The 8,464-nt window shown below is 45.5% G+C and overlaps 1 long non-coding RNA gene across 1 annotated transcript in view; it reads right to left on the bottom strand.

Moving 5' to 3' along the window:
* Positions 1 to 1,350: 1,350 nt before the first annotated feature.
* Gm38987 overlaps positions 1,351 to 8,464 on the bottom strand; it is a 31,472-nt gene continuing 24,358 nt past the window's right edge. Inside the window, exons 2-3 of the long non-coding RNA XR_881950.3 lie at positions 7,068 to 7,159; positions 1,351 to 2,652 (exon numbers count right to left, since the gene is read on the bottom strand). This is a non-coding gene — a long non-coding RNA (predicted gene, 38987). The remainder of the gene's footprint in view (positions 2,653 to 7,067; positions 7,160 to 8,464) is intronic.

Genomic DNA, 8,464 nt, shown 5'->3' with positions numbered 1-8,464 from the left:
GGTTCCCCTGCCTCACAGGGACAGCCACAGTTTTGCAGGATCCCACTCTTGCGTGGCTTCTTGCCCTTTGTTGCCCTGCCCTGTCTGTGGACGCTCCGTCTGAGATTATGCCCGACCTGAGATCCTTTACTTAACAAGAGAAAAAAAAAGAGTTCAAAGAGCCCTGAGATGTGCAAGTTCATCTGCTCGGGTTTGAGGAATGTTTAATTTGTCAGCCCGGAAGACGTTTCTCCCACCCAAGTTTCAGCAGCACGAGGATCACGCACCCGCAGGTTCCTGCTTTATTTCTGAGATCTCCATTTGTTATCCTGAGATCTTTAATCCACAACTTGAAATTCATTTTGGTACATGATATAAGGGAAAAATCTATTTAATATTTTTTCATAAACGGTTAATTATCACAGCGCCGTTTATTTATCTGTGTAATTCTTAAATTAAAAATAAATTAGTACATGAAATAATCCCCAAGAAATTATTAAGTAAAAAGGAAACTAAGAGGGCAGAACAGTGGGTTTAATGAGCTGTTGTTTTTGTTTGCTTGTTTAGTTGGTTGGTGTCTTGAGAGAGGATCCCGCTCTGTAACTCTGGCTAGCCTGGAACTCACTATGCAGCCCCAGGCTGACCTTGATCCTCCTGTTCCAACCTCCCAAGTGCTGGAATTATAGATGTGCGTCACATTTCTCAGCTCTTATTTGTTTTCAAGAAATACAGAATGGACAGTGAGGTAGTTCAGTGGGGAAAGGCACCTGCTAATAACCCCGAAGACCTGTGCTCCATCTGAGGGATTTCCTTCCTCGGTGTGGAAGAGAACCAACTCCCATGAGTTATCCACTTACCTTTACACACACACACACACACACACACACACACACCATACACAAATCCACATACACAAACTATATACACATACACACACCCCCCATACACATATACACACACAAATCACACACACACACACACACACAGTCTTAGGGTTTTACTGCTGTGAACAGACACTATAACCAAGGCAAGTCTTATAAAGACAACATTTATTTGGGGCTGGCTTACAGGCTCAGTCAATTATCATCAAGGTGGGAACATGGTAGCATCCCGGCAGGCATGGCTGAGAGTTCTACAGCTTGTTCTGAAGGCAAACAGGAGAAGACTGCCTTCTAGGAAGCTAGGACGAGGGTCTTAAAGTGCACACTCATACTGACACACCTACTCCAACAAGGCCACATTTCCTAATAATGCCACTCCCTGGGTCAAGCATATGCAAACCATCACACACACACACACACACACACTACAAACATACATATATATATATATATATATATATATATATATATATATATATATATACAGACAGACAGACAGACATGTATACAAAAGATTCTGTATGCATGGGCAGTTTCTGAAAGGATGTATAAAAGATGTCAGCCATGTTTGACTCCGGATCATAGGACAGGGGTCTGGTGTAAACAGGAGGCCTATCATTCATAAAGAATCCTTAATTCTTTATGGTGTTCAATTATTACCTTTTAGTGAAAAATGAGTTAATTAAAAACTTCAAGACTCATTGGGCCTAATCCCAGCACCCTGGAGGCAAAGGTAAGCTGATGTTGAATTAGAGGCCAGCCCGGTCTACACAGTGAATTCTGGAACAGCTGGGGCTACACAGAAAAACCCTATCTTAAAACAAACAAACAAACAAAACTAAGACCCTACAAGTTACAAAAGCATTGAAGGTGCCGTTTCACTGTGTGACACTTGACTTTGCAGTCCTCTCTCCTCTGTCTTCTGAGTTCTGAGATTACAGGCGGATGTCCCCATACCCAGCTGCGGTGCCCTTTGGGACGATGTTGAAGGTCATCCTGAAGCCCATTCTGGAAGGACAGTCAGTGCTGGGAGTCCAAAGACCAGAGGTATAAATCTTGCAGGGTGGCCCCCTCTTGCCTGTCTACCTGTTCCGACTTGATGTCAACGACAAGTGTCTGAAACTTGGTGTTTCTGACCACCTTACTGGGCACAGAGCTCAGTACCTTCTTGGAGGGAACTCTTGCTCACTTCCTCTGAGTTTGGCCTCCATGGTGCCAAACACAGGTAGAGTTCTAATGGAATCTCAGCATATTCCGTGGACATAGTGAATTTTTATTAGAAGAAAGGTCACGTCAGACAGGAGAGGTGACTCGGTGGTTAAGAGTGTGGGGTGCCCATTCAGAGGAACCAGATTTGGCACCGAATGCCCACAATGGACCTCTCACAGCCTCCTGTAACTCTAGTCATCAGGGGTTCTTATGTCTCTGACCTCCACAGACACCCGCATTCGCTTGCACATATTCACACACATACACATGCATGTAATTAAAGATAATTAGAATAAATCTTAAGAAAGAAGAGCCTTCCAGGGACAGAAACATAATTTGGTGGCAGCATGCTTCCCTAGGAACGTCACAACGCTGGGTGTGATCCTCAGTACTGAGGAGGAAGAGGATGGGGAAGAGAGGAGGAGGAAGCCTCTGGAATCGCCCGAGATGTCTTTTCAGCAGTAAAGCCCTTGGTCAGCATGCTCAAGGCGCTGGGTTCAATCCCAAGCATCGCAAGAAGGAAACGTCCAGAACCGAATTCCGGTGTACTCATCTTCCAAAGCTGGCGACGTCACTTCCTGCCCTGAGAGAATGAGGCAGTAAGAGAACAAATTGGTTTCTGTCCTTCCATGCTTCGTTTCTGTTGAACTGTTGACCCTGGGGTTTTCTGTTGGGTACAGGAGCAAGCTCTGCCCAAAGTCCTGCGGGATCCCCTGCAAAGAAACCCCGGGGAGGGTTCATAGAGGGAACTGGATGTCCTGACTCAGGATCACAAGTTCCTCTGGGCCAGGTTTCTTTCTTTCCTTTTTCTGCTAACACACCTCTAATGAGAACCCGATGTGTCTGATTACGGGTGCCTCCTACAGCCTCACTCTCTGTGGGCTCCTACTCTTAGAGCCAGGGGCCAACAAACACCAGTGATTACTACTCTAATATGTAAATCCACTGGGAGGTTTCTCAGTGTGGGGTGGTGTCTTAGTCAGGGTTTCTATTCCTGCACACACATCATGACCAAGAAGCAAGTTGGGGAGGAAAGGGTTTATTCAGCTTACATTTCCATACTGCTGTTCATCACCAAGGAAGTCAGGACTGGAACTCAAACAGGTCAGGAAGTAGGAGCTGATGCAGAAGCCATGGAGGGATGTTCTTTACTGGCTTGCTTCCCCTGGCTTGCTCAGCCTGCTCTCTTATAGAACCAAGACTACCAGCCCAGAGATGGCACCACCCACAAGGGGCCTTTCCCCCTTGATCACTAATTGAGAAAATGCTTTACAGTTGGATCTCATGGAGGCATTTCCCCAACTGAAGCTCCTTTCTCTGTGACAACTCCAGCTGTGTCAAGTTGACACAAAACTAGCCAGTACAATTGACCCCTTGTCAACTTGACACACAAACACATCACTAGTAAGCCTCAACCCTTAGTTCTTATTCACCCCCAAAGTCTAAATAACTTTAAACGTCCCACAGTCTTTACATATTCTTAAAATTTCAATCTCTTTTAAATAACCATCTCTTTTAAAATCCAGTCTTTTTACAATTAAAAGTCTCTTAACTGTGGGCTCCACTAAAATAGTTTCTTCCTTCAAGAGGGAAAACATCAGGGCACAGTCACAATCAAAAGCAAAAATCAATCTCCAACCATCCAATGTCTGGGATCCAACTCACGATCTTCTGGGCTCCTCCAAGGGCTTGGGTAACTTCTCCAGTCATGCCCTTTGTAGCACACGCATTGTCCTCTAGGCTCCAGATGCCTGTACTCCACTGCTGCTGCTGCTCTTGGTGGTCATCTCATGGTACTGGCATCTCCAAAACACTGCATGACCCCTTCAGTCCTGGACCATTAGTTGCAACTGAGCCTGTACCTTCACCAATGGCCTTCCATGGCCTCTCACAGTGCCGAACCTCAGCTGCTCTGTGTGACCCCTTCATGCCTTCAAAACCAGTACCACCTGGGTGACCCTTACACATTACCAAGTCCCGCTGCAGCAGGAGTACAACCTTGGCTATCTCTGGAACACAGCCTCTTTGTGCTTTCAGAAAACACTTCCCAGAAGATGTCACCTCAACGATGCTGGTCTCTTCTTAATCGCCGCTTTATTAGTTCTGGTATCTTGTTAATCACAGCTGATTCTTCAGCCCCAGCTAAACAGAACTACAGAATCTTCACAATCAAACAGCAATGGCCCTGAAAAGAGTCTTTAATTTTCCCTCTGAAATTTCACAAGCCAGACCTCCATCTTCTGCACTGTTCTTACCATTATCTTCCAAGTTCCTACACAACATCTGACAGAGTTCTTAACAACAAATGGATCTTCAAGCCCAAAGTTCCAAAGTCCTTCCACAGTCCTCCCCAAAACATGGTCAGGTTGTCACAGGAATACCCCACTATGCTGGTACCAATTTGTCTTAGTCAGGGTTTCTATTCCTGCACAAACATCATGACCAAGAAGCAAATTGGAGAGGAAAGGATTTATTCAGCTTACAATTCCATATTGCTGTTTATCACCAAGGAAGTCAGGACTGGAACTCAAGCAGGTCAGGAAGCAGGAGCTGATGCAGAGGCCATGGAGGGATGTTCCTTACTGGCTTGCTTCCCCTGGCTTGCTCAGCCTGCTCTCTTATAGAACCCAAGACTACCAGCCCAGAGATGGTCCCACCCACAAGGGGCCTCTCCCCCTTGATCACTAATTGAGAAAAATGCCTCAACTAAAGCTCCTTTCTTTGTGACAACTCCAGCTGTGTCAAGTTGACACAAAACTAGCCAGTACTGGTGGGAAGTCCTTGTCACTAACTTTCTTGCTCCTGTACTGTCCCAGTCAGACCATTGTCTTTCAGAGAGATTGCTAATTTACAATCTCATTTTTGGTATAATATTTGATGCCTGTTAATGTGCATCTCATGACATCATGCAATCAGAGCAAGCTTAACACCGCATTTACATATTTGTTTGCTTGCTGGCTGACTTTGACATGGTGTATCTGTCATTAGGACAGAATGCCTCGGGCAGTCATCTTAAAGGTGAAAAAGATTTATTTTAGCCTGTGGTTTCAGAGGCCTCGAAGTATACCCAGCTGGATTCCTTGTTTCTGGGTTGTGGTGAGGTGGCCCACCATGGGGGAAGGGTGGATGTATGACTTTGCTTACCTTATAGTGAACAGGAAGCAGAGAGAGGAAGAGAAGGCTAAGGCTTCCTCCTTTGCCCCCCACCCCCCTCCAGCTTATTGGATAACACTGCCTACATTCAGGGTGGATCTTCCTCATTTAGTTAATCCTCCCTAGGAATGCCATCATCGACATACTGAGAAAAGTATGCTTTTCCATTCCCCAGTATCCTCAATCCAGCTAGGTCGACAAGTTTCTCTCTCAGGGTTTCACCATGTTGTCCAGGCTGAGCTCAAGCTGACAAGCTTAAGCTATTCTCCTCGTCCTTCTTCTCCTCTTCCTCCTCCTACCTCCTCTTCCTCCTTACTGCTAGGACTGCTGGCTAAAATGTGGGGGGGGGGGTTTGTCTTTTTGGCTGTTGTTTTCTAAGTTTGCAGAATCCAGAGAGAGGAGAACCCCAGCCAGACCTCAGCAAAGCTATTTCTCAGACTCTTAGCATCACACAGCTGCAAGCAAGGCTGCCCACTTCTCTTCACCAGTTTGGCAATGGGCATGACTGATTGCTTCCACACTTGTGGTTCTCGTCCATTCTGACCATTGCTCTTGCGCCCTTGCTCACCTCTTCCTCCGCTTCTGTCTTAGAAGGACAATCCTTCTGCTTCCTTCCCCCACTGCTGTACTCATCAAAAAGTTTACATTTGCCAGGGAGCTGACTAGGAACATCCAGCCTACTTAACAGAGACTTCCTAGTATTTGATCTTTCTTGCCCTCCCTGTTGCACCAGAGAGACAGAACGCCAGGATCTCACATCCCCTCCTGGGAAGGTCTGCTTAGTGAGCCCTTCCTGCCCTTGAGGAAAGAAAGGGTAACCAGGTTTTTGGTTGCTAAACGATGGGCTTAATGTTTCATCAAATCAGGCCTATTGTGAATGAACAAGAGAAGATGAGGGGTTTGTTGGCATTTGAGGTGTGTGATAAACAATGCCCTTTTCTCTCCACCGTGTTTTGAAAAATAAAATACAGTAATCAGACAGATGGAGGGGAAATCAGCCTTGGGCTTGATGAGGCTGGTGTGCTCAGTTGGATCTTCAGCCCCTGGCGCCCGATGGGATATTCTGATGCTACAATCCACCCCGCTCCTTGCCAGATGGGGCATAAATATCTGCCAAAAGTGGATCCAATCAGTGTCTATATGCTTGGAAACGTGCTTTAGTGTCTTTCAATACCCGTGACTTTAGGAATATCCATTAATTGGCATCTGTGTTATTTTAACAGATCATGAAGAGGGCTTCAGTGAACATCCTAAGTCCGTATGTTGTTCACTACCTGTTTGGTGTTTGCTTTTTACAGGTTTATTTTGTTAAGTTATGTGTTTGTGTGTCTGTGTACAGGTATGGACACGTGAGTGCAGTACCCTCAGAGGCCAGCAGGGGTATCAAATACCATGGAGCTGGAATTGATAGTAGCACAGCCTTGAAGGTGCTGAGAAATGAATCCAAGGCTGTAAGAGCCCTAAGTGTGTTGATAACTCTTCTAATAAACTTCAGACTCCCCACAGTGCATCTCGGTGCCTCTCTCACAACCCTGTCTGAGAGCTTTCACTTTCCAGGCAGTTATGACACACCCCCAAGATGGATACCACTCGCTAAATGGATTTTATGTATCTGTGAATTACCTCATCAACACCTTAATTTTTCAAATATTTAGATTTATCTTATTTCTGAACTGGGGCAAGAGGAGCCCAACCGGCAGCCTAAATATATCAGTTATCTATTTCTGCCCAACAGTCCTCACTGGAAAGCACCGTAGCTTACAACAGTGACCTTGCACTTTTAATATAATTATCTGGAGGACATTTGGACCTAGTTCAGCTGGCTGCTTTTTCTGTCGGACTCACCTGGGAACACATACAAGGCTGAGGCTGCCAGGTGGTTCAGTCTCCCTCATCCAGCTCCGCCACAGCACAGTGGGTGGTCTGAGGGCTCCAGGCTAGCAAAGCAAAAGTTGCAATTTGGTTTTGGTTTGTTTGCTTGAGTTTTTCTTGTTTCAGAGAGGAGGGTAACTAATCCTAGTCCTGGGAATCACTTATGAAGCTAAGGGGGAGGGGGGTGCTTGCATTAATCCTCCTGTCTCAGCCTCCTGAGATTACAGGTATGCTTTGCATTGATTGTGTCCTGCAGTGTCTCTTGAGGTGGGACTTGCTACTTCTCTTAAGGTGGAAGACTCAAACAGTGCAGATCAGGGAGATGGGGGGAGGGCGGTAATGAGGGAGTTGTTCCTTGTTAATCAAAGCAAGTATGGAAGCCCATCTAGTTCAAAGGTGGAGTCCACTCCTTGATACATAGGACAAAGCCACAAGACAGACAGACAGACACGGGGCAGGGAAGTATGATTCATTGGATGCCATTGCTACAATAACCAGCAATCTAAATTATTAGAACCAGTCTTTTTACAGTGGCATCCAGGATTTCTCTTTTAGGTAAAATTTATATTGCAAAATGACTCCAGGCATACGCACATACATAGATGCTGGAGCATTTAGTAGATTCATTTCTTCTTTATCTAGTTCTGAGACATTTTTATCACCCCCAAAGGAAAACCTGGGCCCCCTAAAGCAATCACTCTCCATTTTCCACCACATCCCTTCACAGCCTGCCTCCAGTCTTTGTAGATTTATCTCTCAAGGAGGTTTCATGCAAATGGCATCACAGGACATCTGGTTTCTTTGGTCCAGCATCTTCCAGTTAATGCAGTGTTTTCTAGATCTATTGGATTGAAACATATATCAGAACGTCATCCATTTTTCCAGGCCAAATAAGACTCCCTGGTGTGAATATACCACACTTGGGCTCTTTGCCAGTTGGTGGTTTTTTGGGTTGTGTCTATGTCTGGCTATTCCTAATAATAGAACTGCTGTGAACATCTATCATGCCTAATTTGGGGGGGGGGTTGGGGACATGGGAAATGGGGGGATTGAACCCAGAACACCTGCTCAGCAAGTGTTCTACTGCCGAGTTATCTCTGTCCATTTGTTACTTTTGAAACAAGAGCTGACAATGTAGCCCAGGGTAACCTTGAACTCTCAACATTTTGGCCTCAACCGCCTGAGCAGCTGGCTTGATTTTTCTTATAAAATACCACCCACATTTGGGGTTCAATTTTGTGCATGAGGTAAGGAATCTCTAGATGACATGGTGCCCTTTTTAGTGACTTTATCTTCCTACTAATTCTGTAATGCTCTGTGTCCCGAGCAAGTTAATTAACGTCCGTGGCCTAAAGAAACAGGATCATTAT

Source organism: Mus musculus, chromosome 7 (genome assembly GCF_000001635.26).
Source record: "Mus musculus strain C57BL/6J chromosome 7, GRCm38.p6 C57BL/6J".
Lineage (NCBI taxonomy): Eukaryota > Metazoa > Chordata > Mammalia > Rodentia > Muridae > Mus > Mus musculus.
Note: the sequence above shows the minus strand (reverse complement) of the source record. Positions and strands in the feature narration are given on the sequence as shown.